Genomic DNA, 16,568 nt, shown 5'->3' with positions numbered 1-16,568 from the left:
TGAAGTGCTCTAGAATATCCTGGTAGAGGGCTGGACTGGCTTTGGACTTGATAAAACACAGTGGAGCAACACCAGCAGATGACATGGCTCCCCAAATCATCACTGACTGTGGAAGCTTCGCACTGGAACTCATGTAATGTGGATTCTGTGCATCTCCACTCTTCCTCCAGACTCTGGGACCGCGATTTCCAAATGAAATGCAAAATTTTCCACTGAAGACCGCTATCAAAGCAACCTGGGCTTCATAACACCTCAGCAGTGCCACAGGCTGATCACCTCCATGCCACACCACATTGATGCAGTAATTCATGCAAAAGGAGCCCCGACCAAGTATTGAGTGCATACTATACTGTACATGGACAGACTTTTCACTGAGCCAACATTTCTGGATTAAAAATCCTTTTTTATATTGGTCTTCTGTAATATTCTAATTTTCTGAAATATAGAATTTTGGGTTTTCACTAGCTGTAAGCCATAATCATCAAAAGTTTTTAAAAATAAGAAATGCTTGAAATATATCACTCTGTGTGTAACGCTTCTATATAAAATATATGAGTTTCACTTTTTTAATTTAATTACTGAAATAAATAAACTTTTTGATGATATTCTAATTTTCTGAGATGCACCTGTATATCCCATCATTTATAGACCCTATAACTTTTACACAAACCAATCAATATACACATATTGGGATTTTTTTATCAAAGACATGTAGCAGAATATATTTTGACCAAAATTTATGAAGAAATTTAGATTTTTTTTTTTATTTGGTATGTTTTATGGCAGAAAGTAAAAATTGTTTTTTTCCCCCAAAGTTTTTGGTCTTTTTTCATTTATAAAAAAAATTAAAAACCCCAGTGGTGATCAAATACCACCAAAAGAAAGCTCTATTTGTGTGAAAATAAATTATATACATTATGTTTGTGTACAGCATTGTCAGTTAAAGTAGCTCAATGCTGAATAGCAAAAGAATGGCCCGGTCATGAAGGGGGTAAAACCTTCCACGGCTGAGGTGGTTAAGAGCCCCCGTCACCAACTTACTACAGTAAGGATTTTATGTGATAGCTCTTCTGTGAAGCCCTCATAGTTTTGTTAGAGAACCTTAGTGAACAAACCGCATCATGAAGGCCAAGGAACACACCAGACAGGTCAGGGATAAAGTTGTGGAGCAGTTGAAAGCAGGGTTAGGTTATAAAAAAATATCCCAAGCTTTGAACATCTCACGGAGCTCTGTTCAATCGATCACCTGAAAATGGAAAGAGTATGGCACAACTGAAAACCTACCAAGACATGGCCGTCCACCTAAACTGACAGGCCGGGCAAGGAGAGCATTCATAAGAGAAGCAGCCAAGAGGTCCATGGTAACTCTGGAGGAGCTGCAGAGATCCACAGCTCAGGTGGGAGAATCTGTCCACAGGACAACTATTTGTTGTGCACTCAACAAATCTGGCCTTTATTGACGAGTGGCAAGAAGAAAGCCATTGTGGAAAGAAAGCCATAAGAAGTCCCATTTGCAGTTTGCGATTAGCCATGTGGGGGACACAGCAAATATGTGGAAGAAGATGCTCTGGTCAGATGAAACCACAATTTACCTTTTTGGCCTAAAAGCAAAAATAGGATTTTTATAACTGCTTACCTGTAAAAATCCTTTTCTTTGAAGTACATCACGGGACACAGAGTTATAGGCCACCTTCGGGTGATGGAAACTGGCACGCCCTAAATTAAAACGTGCACTCCCTATATAACCACTCCCACTGGTGGGAGTACCTCAGTTTTGTAGCAAAGCAATACATGTGTATACCAAGAAGGGAGGGACCTCTGTGTTCCGTGATGTACTTCAAAGAAAAGGATTTTACAGGTAAGCTATTATAAAAATCCTATTTTCTTATTGTACATCACAGGACACAGAGCCATAGTAGTTACTATGTGGGATGTCCCATAGCAATGCTAACTGAAGGAAGGGGGACACAACAAAGTAGGGCACCAAGAGACTAGAGGACTCATACTGCAGCCTGCAGTACACTGCGCCCAAAGGCGATATCCTCATGCCTTTTACATCTACTTGATAGAATCTTGTAAATGTATGGACTGAAGACCAAGTTGCGGCCTTGCAGATTTGAGCCATGGAGGCTTGGTGATGCACTGCCCAAGAAGCACTAACAGCCCTGGTGGAGTGCGCTTTAATATGAAAAGGAGGAATTTTCCTCTTTAAACCATAAGCTTGAACAATCACTTGACGAATCCTATATAGAAATAGTAGATTTCGACGTTGCCTGTCCTCTTTTAGGACCATTTGGCAACACAAACAAAACATTTTGTTTTACAAATCTGAGCGGTCACTTTCAATAGACCTTGACTGCTCTTACCACATCAAGAGAATGTAGTGACCTTTCTTCCACAGAAAACGAGGTTCTGGAAAATAAATGAAGGCAGAACAATATCCTGGTTTAAATGAAAACCCGAAACTACCTTCGGTAGGAATTCAGGATGAGGCCGCTATACAACCTCATCCTTATGAACAACCAATATGGCTCTTTACAAGAAAGAACAGCCAACTCTGATACTCATCTATGCAGAAGATATGGCAACCAAGAAAATTATTTTTCCCCCGTCAAGAGGACCAAGGGAATATCTCATATTGGCTCAAAAGGCTGCTTCTGTAGGCCGACAGGACTAAAATTAAGTCCCCAGGGTTCAAAGGTGACTAAACTGGAGGATTTAATACGCGTTACCCCCTGAATAAAGTTACGAACCAGAGAGTAAGAAGCAAGCGGTCGTTGAAAAGAAAGACCAAAAAGGCCGACATCTGGCCTTTGATATTACTTAAGGCCAGCTTTATTTCTAATCCTATCTGTAGGAATTCAAGGATCCTACCTATGACATATTTCCTGGGATGCCAATCCCAGGATTCACACCAGGAGACATATGCCTTCAAGATTCTATAGTACATGATTCTGGAGGCCGGCCTCCTAGCATTAACCACGTAGAAACTACTGAAGCTAACAGCCCACGATCTTTTAGAATGTGGGTCTCAATAGCCAAACCACTAAATTTAGCGTTTGTAAGGAAGGATGGAATACCAGACCTTGCGAGAGAAGGTCTGGCCATAGTGGTAGGGTCCAAGGGTCCCCTACCGCCATCTTTATGATCTCGGCAAACCAAAATCTCCTGGGCCACGCTGGGGTCACAAGAATCACCTCCTTCCCTTCTTGCTTGATCCTGCGAGAAAGCGCGGAAGCAGCAGAACAGGAGGGAATGCATAGATCAGTGAAAAACTGATCCCACTGAAAAAACCAAGGCATCTGATCCGTATGCCATCAGATCCCTTGTCCTTGACACAAAGTTGTCAATCTTGTTGTTGAAACTGGACGCAAACAGATCCACATCCGGAACTCCCCATCTTTGGCGTATTGACAGAAAGATGTCGGGGTGAAGGGATTATTCTTCCGGGAACAATTGTTGGTGACTCAAGTAGTCCGCCTGCCAATTCTCTATCCCTGGAATGAAAATTGCTGATAGGCAAGGAATGTTGTTTTCTGCCCAAGATAGAATATGATTAACCTCTTCCTGGGCCGTGCGACTTCTCGTGCCCCCTTGGTGAATGATATAGGCCACAGCTGGAAGTTTGATTGTCCAGGCCTCGAGGGTCAGGCGCACTGCCTGAATCTCTAGAATATTGATGGGGAAAGTCATCTCTAAATTGGACCACTTCCTTTGGACAGATGCTTCTTCCAGGACTGCTCCTCAGCCCAGAAGGCTGGCATCTGTTGTTACAATCTTCTAGGTAACTGGTAGAAAGGATTTTCCTTTTTGAAGATTCTTGGATATCAACTACCAATTGAGGCTCTGACGCACTTTGGGGGATAAACGCATTGGGAAGTCCAGAGCTTGGACCTTCTTGTTCCAAGTTGACAGGATAATGTTTTACAGCAGTCGAATGAAACTGTGCATTAGGAACGGCCTCGAAGAAGCCACCATCTTTCCCAACAACTTCATGCAAAGTCGAATAGAAGGATTCTTCTTTGTTTTAATCAACTGAATCAGTTCCCTTATGGAACTGATCCTTTCCTGGGGAAGAAAACACCCTCTTCTGAGCTGTATCTATGATCAGCCCCAAGTACTGAAATCTCCTTGATGGTTTTAAGGAGGATTTCTCTAGGTTGAGAATCCAACCTAGGTATTCCAGGTAGCGGAGTGCTAGGACTTTATGAGTGTAGGACTTTAGTAAACACTCGAGGTGCAGTAGCTAGCACGAAAGGCGGAGCTACAAACTGGAAATGAAGATTTTCTACCTCGAACCATAGAAATTTCTGGTAAGTGGGGAAAATCAGCACATGGAGATAGGCATCCTTGATGTCGATTGATGCCAGAAGTTGTCCCCTTTGTAGGATGGAGACTACAGATCGGATTGACTCCATGTGAAAAGAACGGATATCCAAAAACCGGTTTAGATGTTTGCGATCTAAAATGGGTCTGACATCCCTGTTTGGTTTTGGAACCGTATAGGTTTGAATAAAACCCTAAACCTTGCCCTTCCAAGGGGACCACCGATATCACTCTTTGAGACAAGAGATGTCAAAAGCTAGAAAGAGAGACTTCTTTTTCACTGGATCTCTGGGAACGTTTCATCTGAGAAAACGAGGAGACAGGAACTCTCGGAACTCCAGTTTGTAACCTAGAGAAATTGAGGAAGCTACCCATCTGTCTTGACATTGTTCCTGCCAGATTCTTGAAAACTGTAGAAGCCGTCCCCCAACTCGAGCGAGCGTGAGCGCCCCTTCATAAGGAGACTTTAGTATTTTGTTTTGTGGGTTTCCTCCCCCAGGTCCTTTTTGACCCTGGGACTGACCCTGAGGTTTACCTCTTGAACCTGACGGTGGAGGCTGTCGTGACTGCCTGGAGGCTGATGCCCCTGGCACTGGAGAAGAAGCACGTTTAAAAGAAAAAAATGCTTAAACTTCTTAACCGGTAAAAGGGAACTTTCCCCATTAGAAATTCTTTGGATATACCGTATTTATCGGCGTATAACACGCACTTTTTTCCCCTTAAAACCAGGGGAAAATCGCAGGTGCGTGTTATACGCCGATCCCCTGCGATCCCGAGCTGTCGCCGACCGCGATTTGAAAATGGCGCCTACTCGGCTAGGTTCGGATAGCTCCGCTCGGGACTACGAGTGGAGCCGAAAGTGAACGAGAGCCGCCGGGAAGAGCCGAGGACCAGCTCTGTGTATTTCGGCGCCGGCGGCGCCATTTTCAAATCGCGATTTTGAAGCCCAGGATGGCAGGGATAGAGGATCGAAGGCTGCACTGGGGCAAGGCTGCACTGGGGAAGGCTGCACTGACAAGGCTGCACTGGGGAAGGCTGCACTGACAAGGCTGCACTGGGGAAGGCTGCACTGGGGAAGGCTGCACTGGGGAAGGCTGCACTGACATGGCTGCACTGGGGCAAGGCTGCACTGAGAAGGCTGCAATGATGGGCATTTAAATGTAAGTTTTTTTCCCTTCAACTTCCCTCCTAAAAGTTTTTTTTTCCTTAAAATTCCCTCCTAAATTGGGGTGCGTGTTATACGCCGGTGCGTGTTATACGCCGATAAATACGGTAAATAGCAGATGCACTTTAATCTCCCTGGCGGTATGATTATTTCAGATTTTAGGTGCTGAAAGCGGTACCATTATTTTGCACAGAAATTTGGCGTTTTATATTGTAGGCCTGTAATTCTTAGGAATAGTTCACTTAAATCTGTCCAAACAAGAGTCTAGTAGACATCCCGGGTATGATAAAGTTTGAAAAACGAAATAAAAAATTATAATATAATAAATAACTATAAATAATTAAAACACATAATAATATAATAATAATAAAAATTATATAATAATGTAATCAAATCAAAAACACTGAAATTTGCTCAGTTGCAGAATTTTAGCTTTTATTACTTTTAGTGTTTGATGACGGATTTCCCCACAAATCACTATCGCTGAATTCTGCAAGTGATTATAATTTATTATCGCTTTTTTCTAGCTGGTCTAAAACCACTTTTGATGTAAAGAGACAGTTTTGGTTGCTATGGACAATCTCCAGTTTCCTGGCAGAAAGAACAGTTTTATATATATAAAACTGCATGCAGGACACTGGGCAGACCACTAGAGACAAAGGGGATGTGTAGTTATTTGATACAGTACAGTAATCTGTAAGATTACAGTATGCTGTATCTATACTGTGTGTTTCACTTTTGAATTTACCGCCGAACTCCGTCCCCGTGCGTTGCAACGCTCGCAGGGAACGGAGCTCGGCACTGTGAATCGAGCGAGACACAGCGGCTCGCCGATCACATCGGAGAGACATCGCAGGATCCAGGGGACAAGGTAAGTAAACTCTTCCTGGATCCTGCGATGCAAGCCCGAGTCTGGCTCGGGGATACCGCTTTTGTTATGTAAAATCCACCCCGAGCCACACTCGGGAATACCGCCAGGGGGGTTAAAATACAAATTTCAGTTTGTAGTTTAGGAAAGAATGGGGAAGGGTTACAACCTGTATTCGATTTTTATTGCTCTCGGGGGACTATTTATCAATGCACCCTTTCCCGAATCATACAACTTTCACCCAAGATTAACACATTTTTCATATAGGATTGAGTTTGAAAACCATGTAGACTGCGGGTGAAAGTTGTGAATAATGAGTGAAGACATTGATAAACGGACACATTGGGGTTGATTTACTAAAACTCGAGAGTGCTAAATTTGGTGCAGCTATGTATGGTAGCCAATCAGATTGATTCTAGTTTCAGCTTGTTCAGTTAAGCTTTGACAAAAAAACCTGGAGGATGATTGGTTTTTATACAGAACTAAACCAGATTTTGCACTCTCCAGTTTTAGTAAATCAACCCCAGTGTGTTCCTATTGGAAAGATTTACCTTTTAATTTATTTTTCCTTGTCACTAAGATAGGACATGAGGGTAAATCTCTCCAAAAACGCAAAGCATGTTTAAAGATGCCTTTTTTAGTATAAGGGGAGGAGTTAGAATCTCTGCCAGTTTTTTTTTTTACTGTTTGTGTCCCTCAACGGGCATACTTTCTCACTTTCTGTTCAAATGACACCCTATATACCAGGGTGTCACAATGACAAGATGTGGGGGGAAAACCCATTCAATTATTATTTTCCAATTTCTGACAAGCAGGTATTAATCTTTTCTCCTCTGCCCCCTGTCCCTTCACTCTCTTTATAGATAGTAACATACTGTATTGTCTCTATACAATGGTAGTCAGTGGAGAAGTACCCTCTTATATAGCTGGTAAATGAAGGAGGTGATTCGTGAGGAAGGGCAACCTTACTTTGGTGACCAGTGGGAAGAATGTCACCTTTCAGACTGCTAAAAAGATCATTGGTGTCAGTGATGACTTACCCAAGAGAGGGAGGACAGGCTATATTGGTCCTATGCTGCTGGCACTACCATGTGATATTGGCACTGCAACTACTCCAGAACTATCAGGTGAGAGATCCACCATTTCTAGCAGCTCAAGGAACCTTAGCAATCTTTAGTAAAACTTTAGGGCTCCTTGGTAGACACTGGGTGTTATTTACTAAAGGCAAATCCACTTTGCACTACAAGTGCAAACTACAAGTGCAAAGTGCACTTGAAATTGCACTGAAAGTGCACTTGGAAGTGCAGTCATTGTAGATCCGAGGGGGACATGCAAGGAAAATAAAAAACAGCATTTTATCTTGCACATGATTGGATAATAAAATCATCAGAGTTTCCTCTCATTTCAGATCTACCCCTTAGATTTACAGAGACTGCACTTCCAAGTGCACTTGTAGTGCAAAGTGGATTTGCCTTTCGTAAATAACCCCCAATGTTTGCTCAATCTATTTCCATACACATAATATGCCTAATAATTACTAAGCCCACCTATTATACCCAACATCCAGCTGCCAGACGCTAACATGTGAGAGATGGTTGGCCGTAACATGACTTTAGGAAAGAGATTCCGAGGAATTTGAGAAGGTACTTAAACGCATGCCAATTTCCTGCAGTAAGGGATTTGTTCAGATCTCTTCCAAAAATCAGTATATTGCCTGCTGACATTCCATCTGATTTATAACTAGGTGGCATTTACAAGAGATGAAAGAGGAAAAAGAAATAGTAAATAGAATTTGGTAATTATCATGGATTATCATGGATGACTACTTTTATTATAAAATTCACATTATTATCCTTACATAGTTACATAGTAGGTGAAGTTGAAAAAAGACACAAGTCCATCAAGTCCAACCTATGTGTGTGATTATGTGTCAGTATTACATTACATATCCCTGTATATTGCGGTCATTCAGGTGATTATCTAATAGTTTCTTGAAGCTATCAATGCTCCCCGCTGAGACCACCGCCTGTGGAAGGGAATTCCACATCCTTACCGCTCTTACAGTAAAGAACTCTCTAAGTAGTTTAAGATTAAACCTCTTTTCTTCTAATTTTAATGAGTGGCCACGAGTCTTGTTAAACTCTCTTCTGCGAAAAAGTTTTATCCCTATTGAGGGGTCACCAGTACAGTATTTGTAAATTGAAATCATATCCCCTCTCAAGCGTCTCTTCTCCAGAGAGAATAAGTTCAGAGCTCACAACCTTTCCTCATAACTAAGATCCTCCAGACCCTTTATTAGCTTTGTTGCCCTTCTTTGTACTCGCTCCATTTCCAGTACATCCTTCCTGAGGACTGGTGCCCAGAACTGGACCGCATACTCTAGGTGCGGCCGGACCAGAGTCTTGTAGAGCGGGAGAATTATCGTTTTATCTCTGGAGTTGATCCCCCTTTTAATGCCAATATTCTGTTTGCTTTATTAGCAGCAGCTTGGCATTGCATGCCATTGCTGAGCCTATCATCTACTAGGACCCCCAGGTCCTTTTCCATCCTAGATTCCCCCAGAGGTTCTCCCCCCAGTGTATAGATTGCATTCATATTTTTGCCACCCAGATGCATTATTTTACATTTTTCTACATTGAACCTCATTTGCCATGATATCCTAATCCAGTTGTCTTCAAACTGTGGCCTGGGGGCTAGATGCGGCCCTTTGCTTGCCTTTATCTGGCCCCTGAGGCACTATTCCACCAACTAGCATCAATGACAGGACACCATTCCTTGCACTAACACCATCAAGAGCACTATTCTTCCCATTGATACCAAAAATGGGTCCTTCTTTCCCCATTAAAAGCAATGATAAGACACTGTTTATGCCCACTGATGCCAGGATATTTTCTACTCCCACTGGCCACAGTACAGCCCCCCCCCCCCCCCAAAGCCTCAAGGACAGTAAACTGGTCCTTTGCATATAAAGTTTGCAGACCCCCGTTCTAATCCATTACAGGATCCATCACCAAGAAGAGGAAAAACCTGCAACTTCATAGATGCTCCCTGGCTGTCGTGGGAATTATTAAAGTGTTACTAAACCCAGGACCCTGCATTTACTATATCTGGTCTCCCACAGTACACAGAACATGGAAATGCAATTATTTTAGTAAATATAAACGGTTAAATATATTTTCTCATCAGCAGTATATAGCAATCTTGGGACTTCTATCAGTGTCTGGGCGAGCACTGGCTAAATCTTATAGGAGATGTTTTCATTCTGCTCTGACGCTCCTATGAGGCTGCAGGACCCCTGATCCTCTGTCTGGACAGTGCTGATTGGCCCTGTGCTGATCACATGCATCCCCCCAAGAAAAATAAAACTTTATAGCAATACACGCCAAACTGAGCATGTGCAGACAGAGTGCCCCCAAAGCTCTGTTCTATCAGGAGATGGATTGGGGACTGTGGAAGAAGGGGAGGATCAGAGAAGTCAGGATCAAACAGCCTTTTTACATGCAGAATTAACCCCTTAGGTTCCACAGTAAGTATAACAAGCATGCTTTACTGCATATACAGACTGATTTTACTGTTGGGGGTTTAGTAACACTTTAATGCCCTGTGCACACGGTCAGATTTTCCGACAACTTTGTGTGATCATGTGTATGCAAGACAAGTTTGAGCCAACATCCGTCGGAAAAAATTCATGGATTTTGTTGTCGGAATGTCCGATCAATGTCCGACCGTGTGTACGGGGCATTAGTATAGCTAAAGCCAAAACTTTCTTCTCATTTTGGATAGAGTATAAAATAGTTAAAACTGGCGTTTTTTGTTTTTGTTTTTCTTTTTTTAGCCACCTGTGTTCTATTGGGGACGTTTCCTTTCACTTCCACTCTCCTGTAGACCCAACCATGAATCAGAGCAAATGCCCTTATAAATGGAACCAGTGTTCTCATTAGAAGATTCTCCCTTTATTGCTGTTCTTGTGCATTTTTAGTGGCAAATTTGGTATTTGTTCTTTGCTTTCAGTGCCAGTGACAATGGTCACCAGGACAAATAGAGAAAGTAACGCTCATGTCGAGCATTGAAGCACTTCTAGAAAAGTGCTTCAAAATGCTCAGGTGTGAACCAGGGCTAATAGGGTTACAGACAGCAGTGAAAATCTAGAAAATTGTACTATGGATGGGACTTTATAGGCACCATGACACAGAATTATGTTGAAATGCAAAAAAAGTTGATTGTACAATGGTATAAAAGCTGGACACTATGGGGGTTATTCACGAAAGGCAAATCCACTTTGCACTAAAAGTGCACTTGGAAGTGCAGTCGCTCTAAATCTGAGGGGTAGATCTGAAATGAGTGGAAGCTCTGCTGATTTTATCATCTAATCATGTGCAAGCTAGGGCTGGGAGATTTTCTTAAAAAAAAAAATCTTCGATTCTCTTAAAAAAAAAACTCGATTCACGATTCGAATCGAGTTTTTTTTTTTTTTTGGAAACCGCGCCGGTCCTGAGGCGCTGCGGGCATGAGCTTTTAGGCGAGGCCGTGGCTTCAGCCTAGTCCGCGGCGTCCGGCCTCGCGGACTAGGCGGAAGCCGCAGCCTCACCTAAAAACTCCTTGCCCGCAGCTCTTCAGGCCCGGCGCGGTGTCAGCGCCGGTCCAGAGGCACTGCGGGCATGAGTTTTTAGGCGAGGCCACGGCTTCGGCCTAGTCCGCGGCGTCCGGCCGAAGCCGCGGCCTTGCCTAAAAACTCATGCCCGCAGCGCCTCGGGACTGGCGCGGTGAAAAAAAAAAAATCGATTTGCCTAAATTTTGAATCGATTTGACCTCTCAACTCGATTCAAGATTTAAATCGATTTTTTTCCCAGCCCTAGTGCAAGCTAAAATGCTGTTTTTTATCTTCCTTGCATGTCCCCCTCAGATCTACAGCGACTTTACTTCCAAGTGCATTTGCGGTGCAAAGTGGATTTTCTCTTAGTAAATAACCCCCTATGTTAAAATGCATACAAAAGTTTTATATCCATGAGCATGGAAATTCCTGTAACAAAGTATTGTTTCCTATAATGCTATGGGGTTGATTTACTAAAGGGAAATCCACTCTGCACTGCAAGTGCACTTGAAAGTGCAGTCGCTGTAGATCGCTGTAGATCTGAGGGGAAGCTCTGAAATTAGGGGAAGATCTGCTGATTTTATCATCCAATCACACGCAAGCAAAAATGCTATTTTTTATTTTCCTTGCATGTCCCCCTTAGATCTACAGCGACTGCACTTCCAAGTGCACTTGTAGTGCAAAGTGGATTTGCCTTTCGTTAATAACCCCCTTTGTTACAAGAATTTCAATGCACACGGATATAAAACTTTTCTATGAGTCTTAACAGTGGGGTTGATTTACTAAAGGCAAATCCACTCTGCACTAAAAATGCACTGGAAGCTCTGAAATGAGGGGAAGCTCTGCTGATTTTATCATCCAATCATGTGCAAGCAAAAATGATGTTTTTTTATTCTCCTTGTATGACCCACTCAGATCTACAGCGACTGCACTTTCAATGCACTTGTAGTGCAAAGTGGATTTGCCTTTCGTAAATAACCCCCATAGTGTCAAGTTTTTATACCATTGTACAATAAACTTTTTTTGCATTTTAACATAATTCTGTTTCATGATGCCTATAAAGTCCCATCCGTGGTACAATTTTCTCTGTTATTCCATTTGGGGATGTGGCACCATCTAGGTGGCATTGGGATTCACTGACACAATTTATTAGCAGTAAAAAACCTAACATAGTTTCTATCTCCTGACTGCTCTTAAAAAAAAAATAAAAAAAAGTTTTTTATACACTTCACCTGGGCAGCTTAGAAACCTATTGCAATTCCCCTTCTACTATTGTTCTATACCCTATGAAGTACCTTCAAACATTAGGGGAGCCCGGTCCAATGATACATGCACACCCCATCTCCCTCTAATGTCTAAAGGGAAGTTTAAAACTGAGAAGAGGATCTGATTTTACTCCAATATTTACCATAACAGCAAATAAAAAAATACAAACAAGTTGGATACATGTTAGTAAATTTAGACATTAAAAAAGGATTGTTTATAAAATAAAAGTATCTGCAACAAGTGTAACATTTTGAAGGGCCTTAAAGCTGAACTAAGGTTACAATTAAAAAAAAGTTGCAAACATGCAGGCTGTTTATTGCAGAAGACACAGAACATGTGTGCAATGTCTCTTCTACAAGAAAATAAACTTACCTGCCCGTTTGCATGCGCAGCTCGGTTTACATTTCTGGCACGGTGCCAGTGTGTCAGAATGAATGACTCCCATACATGTGCAGGAGTGATTTAATCTTGCATCTGCCAATCCAAGCGGCTGAAGACCAGCACCCGGAGGAAGCCGGGGAGAAGATGCTGGCGCCAGCAAGGGACCATTGGAACAGAGGTATGTATTTTTTACTTTAGTTTCACTTTAAGGGTCACAAAACACTATCCAATCTGATTGTACAATCTTCTTTGGATCTACTGTCCACTTTGTAGTGCAAGGGCCTGCCTGATTTGATACAGATTAAATGGATTGTTTAGGCTTGTCTTCATGCTACATAGTTTTGATAAATCTACAGGAGATTGTACAATCAGACTGTATATTGTATGGCCATCTTAAAGGGCAACAACACAGACCTGTAGCTGCTTGATAAAACAGTACATGTTAAGAAGGAGGTGCAATAAAAGTGAGGAAAAAATACTACTATTACTACAAAGATCTGCTCCCTACACTTAGAACAGCTGTCCTCTATACAATATTCCTATTCATATATTCCAATTATGTTAATTTACAAAGCAGTGTATGGGGACAGTGTGCAGTGCATGTATGAGAAAAGATCAGTATATTAACGGTGTGAGGTGCATATAGGTGCACAGATCACTATGGTGACAGTGGGGGTTATTTACAAAAGGCAAATCCACTTTGCACTACAAGTTTCACTTGAAAATGCACTAAAAGTACACTTGTAAGTGCAGTCTTTGTAAATCTAAAGGGTAGATCTGAAATGAGGGGAAGCTCTGCTGATTTTATCATCCAATCATGTACAAGCTAAAATGCTGTTTTTTTATTTTCCTTGCATGTCCCCCTCGGATCTACAGCGACTGTATCCAAGTGCACTTTCAGTGCAAAGTGGATTTTCCTTTAGTAAATAACCCCCAGTGTGCAGTACATATATAGGGGGTTATTTACTAAAGGCAAATCCACTTTGCACTACACCTGCAAACTTCAAGTGCAAAGTGCACTTGAAATTGCACTGAAAGTGCATTTGGAAGTGCAGTCGCTGTAGATCCGAGGGGGACATGTAAGGACAATAAAAAACAGCATTTAAGCTTGCACATGATTGGATAATACAATCAGTAGAGCTTCCCCTAATTTCAGATCTACCCCTCAGATTTACAGCGACTGCACTTCCAAGTGCACTTTCAGTCCAATTTCAAGTGCACTTTGCACTTGTAGTTTGCACTTGTAATGCAAAGTGGATTTTCCTTTAGTAAATAACCCCCATAGTGACACTGTGTGGGTGCATATATGGTGACAGTGAGTACACTTATGAGCACAGATCATTCCATATGTGATAAGGAATTCCTTCCCTGCAGACACACCTTCCAAATAAGTTTCACCCTTTCCAGACCAGCAAAGCTGCAGCCCCTACTAGGAGCTGATATAGAAGGATAGGGGTACTCACAGTTTTGGGGGTCCCCTCCAGGCTCTGGGCTGTCTCCCTGTAGGAATCCTCTCTGTCTGGATCTGGCAGCAAAAGTGCAGAGATCAGTGTGCAGCTTGGTTGGCTGTCTTGACAGGCAGCATGGAAAGAAAGGGGTGGTGGGGAGGGAGGTGCATTGACAGACAACACAGCCCAACCAATGATCAGCAGCTCTGGGATCCGCCTGGATTTGTGAGACTTGTGTCTTTTTTTACAGATGAATTAGTAATGTGTTCAGGACATGGAAGTCAGATGTGAAGTCTATTATGTATCTCTCTGCTAGAAAAGAAAAGTCCTCCTATCCTGTACTGGAGAAGTAGATACAAACAGGCCAGTGTGTATCTAAAGATAATAATGGTGTTCTGACACCAATGCCCTTTTCTGCAGGCTGCTGCTAGTAGATCTCTGTACACAAGCTCTGCAATGTATGCTATTTAAATAGTCAGGATAAGGGCTCATTCACACCAGGCTCATTGGAAAGCCTTACCCAGTGCAGTCCTAAAACGCAAAGCAATTTGCCTCCTATTATTCCTATGTCCTATTATTTCAAATACCAATGTGCTGTGTTTTGTGTGTGCTTAGAAAGTAGGAGAGTTTGCATTTTTACAGGGCACAGTGCATTGCGACTCACTGCACCACGTTACAACATACCGTAGTGCGGGGGGATCAGCAACCTGTAGATTGCGGACAGGTGACTTGTAGATCTCGGTCTGGGATGGCTGACCTGCTATTCCAAAGCATCAAACAGAGTGCAATGCAGAGTGCAATTGCAGTGTGTGTTGCACGGTAAATATTGGTTTTTAATCAGGTGGTGAGAAGGCAACATATCGCCTCCTCACCACCTATCAACACACACTCGGATCGCTTTTCAGAGGAGCAGCATTTGAATGAGCCCTTAGTTGCATTCAGCAGCGGCACCTTAGGGCTCGTTCACATGTAAAGTTGGGGGTGGTAAAACAGCAGAATATAATCGAAGTCTATAGTGCAGCAAAGCTGCAGGAACACTGCACTAGCAGCACATCAGTGTGAAAGCAGCCTTATACTATTATGCCCAGTGTATTGCTTCACACTGACCTGAAGATCTCTTCTTTCCTGCTGCTGGGACCACTCTGGAGACCGCTACCTGGCATAAGAGATGGAGTGCAGTTGGTATAACTCGGCATGGGACATCATCCAGCACTACAGAAGAGGCATCAGCTTCTGCGGCTCCCATCTACAGCTCCAACTGTTTGATGCTTTGGAATGGTAGGTCAACCATTCCAGACCGAGATCTACCAGTCACCTGTCCGTGATCTACTGGTAGATTGCGATCTATAGGTTGCTGACCCCTGAATTAAAGGTTTAAATCATGTGTGAGGAGACAACACTGTGCCCGGTGATCCTTGACTTCTCCTGTGTTGTTCAGGTACATCTCCACCACTTTAAGGTTGCCTACCCCTGCTGTAGTGCATAGAATTCAATGAAATGTCATTATGAGGTTGATTTACTAAAGCTGGTGAGTGCCACATCTGGTACAGTTGTACATGGTAGCCAATCAGCTTCTAGCTTCAGCTTGTTCAGTTAAGCTTTGGCAATAAAACCTGGAAGTTGATTGGGTACCATGCAGAGCTGCACCAGATTTTGCACATTTTAGTTTTAGTAAATGTGTAACTAAAGAAAAAAAAGGGAAAACAAGGTAAACCGCGTGATTTATTGTAGCAACGCTTTAGAGAGCCCGTACGCAATGCGCACCACTGGATGCCTGTTATATACAGCATACTTGTCATCTTCTGATGTGGATTGGGCCCAGGGCTAAATTCACATGGGCATAAACATTTTTCTGATCTTATCACACCGTTTTTTCTAGCACAAAAGTTCCTGTGTAATGATCAGTAAATTCTTGTGTAAATTGTCCTGTATTTTTTTCAATATCTGCAACTGGCAAACATATGTTCTCAGATGCAGATTTTTTGGATTTTGCTTTATGGATCTGAATGCAATGCATGTTTTTGCACCTGTATGAATGTTTCCATTCAAAACAATGCAGCTGCATTCAGATCTGTAAATTTAAAAAAACTCATGTAAATGCATTTTTTATGGCTGTGTGATTGAAGCCCAGGGCCGGACTTACCATTGGGCTTGAGTGGGCTCAAGCCCATGGGCCCCGCCTAATAGGGGGCCCCGCGGGCAGGGCCGGATCCACGGCAAACTCCCACCCGCTAGCCAGCCCGTTTCGCTGACACCACTGCTTATTATTTAATGGGGACCGATAGGGATTGTGTACTTTCACTTCCTGGTAGAGGTGGAACGCAAGATAGGGCCTCCCATGTCTTGCATAATTTCCGGCTGATTACATCACGTCCGCCCTATCGTGCGTTCCACCGCTACCAGGAAGTGAGATTACACAAGCCTGATAAGCAGCGGTGCCGACAAAACGGGCTGGCTAGCAGGCGGGAGTTTGCCGCCCCCCCCTGAATAATAGAAATCATGGGGCCCCCGTACATCCTACCT

The 16,568-nt window shown here is 42.8% G+C and overlaps 1 protein-coding gene across 2 annotated transcripts in view; it reads right to left on the bottom strand.

Moving 5' to 3' along the window:
- Positions 1–14,280, bottom strand: part of LOC141105614 (C-type lectin domain family 2 member A-like) — a 132,750-nt gene extending 118,470 nt beyond the window's left edge. Inside the window, exon 1 of one of the 2 annotated variants that reach the window (XM_073595566.1) lies at positions 14,061–14,280. The gene's annotated coding sequence lies outside the window, so the exon portion shown is untranslated. The remainder of the gene's footprint in view (positions 1–14,060) is intronic. The other variant, XM_073595565.1, reaches the window with a different exon arrangement.
- Positions 14,281–16,568: the final 2,288 nt, after the last annotated feature.

The sequence above is a fragment of the Aquarana catesbeiana genome, linkage group LG08 (genome assembly GCF_042186555.1).
Source record: "Aquarana catesbeiana isolate 2022-GZ linkage group LG08, ASM4218655v1, whole genome shotgun sequence".
NCBI lineage: Eukaryota > Metazoa > Chordata > Amphibia > Anura > Ranidae > Aquarana > Aquarana catesbeiana.
The sequence above is the reverse complement of the archived record's forward strand: the minus strand, read 5'-3'. Positions and strand labels throughout refer to the sequence as shown.